Genomic DNA, 915 nt, shown 5'->3' with positions numbered 1-915 from the left:
CCCCCAAAGGCCCCCCCCCCACACACCCCCACCCCCCCCCCCCCCCCCACACACACACACACACACACACACACACACACGCACACGCACACGCAGCACTCATCAGGCTGCAAACATGCAGTAAAATCAGCTCAGATATTTGAGTCAGTGGAGCCACTTTTTCACCTGTAGTTTAATTTAATAATCCAAACATTTTCACATGGTTACATTCTTTTTTTTCTTTCTTTTTGAGCCGTTAATTACACACATTCAGGTGGTTTTGCACACAGAAGCACAGCTGTGACTCTGCATTTAGAGTTATGTTATAGGCTGCTCATGTTACCACGCAGAAACACTCATGGCGCTGCAGGATGCTCCGCTTCAGCTTCAGACAGGATTACACACACATGTGAACATGTTGGACACATGTGAGACATGTTTTAAAGATTAGTTGCTAATAGCAAAAAGTGAGATCTTCCTTTTAATTTTTCGCTGCCTAAAATATTAATGCCCTTTAAATGTTTCACATTTTGTTTATTTTTACATCCAGTATTTCATTAGGATTTTATTTGATAGACCAACATAGAGTACCATGTAGTTGTGAGATGAATAAATGGTTTAAGGTTTTGGGGTTCTAAATGTGCCGCCCCCAACCAGAAAATGTGTGGCATTTGTATTTATCCTCCCTTTACAACCAGGTACAGCTGTAAGTTTTCACGATTTATCTCTTCCAACTTTGCTCGTCCAGTGACTGGACAGATACCATCTCTTGACATATATTTTCAAGTCTGGCCACAAGATCTGAACTTTGTTGTTTCAGCATCTGAATATGCTTTGGAATAAACCATTTGATTGTAGCTCTGGGTGCATGGTTAGGTTGCTGATCTGCTGGAAAGTAAAACTTTCTCCCAGTGTCAAGTCTTTTGCAGCAACTAA

Source organism: Poecilia latipinna, unplaced genomic scaffold (genome assembly GCF_001443285.1).
Source record: "Poecilia latipinna isolate Pla-1442-1.1 unplaced genomic scaffold, P_latipinna-1.0 Scaffold1428, whole genome shotgun sequence".
Classification (NCBI taxonomy): Eukaryota; Metazoa; Chordata; class Actinopteri; order Cyprinodontiformes; family Poeciliidae; genus Poecilia; species Poecilia latipinna.
Note: the sequence above shows the minus strand (reverse complement) of the source record.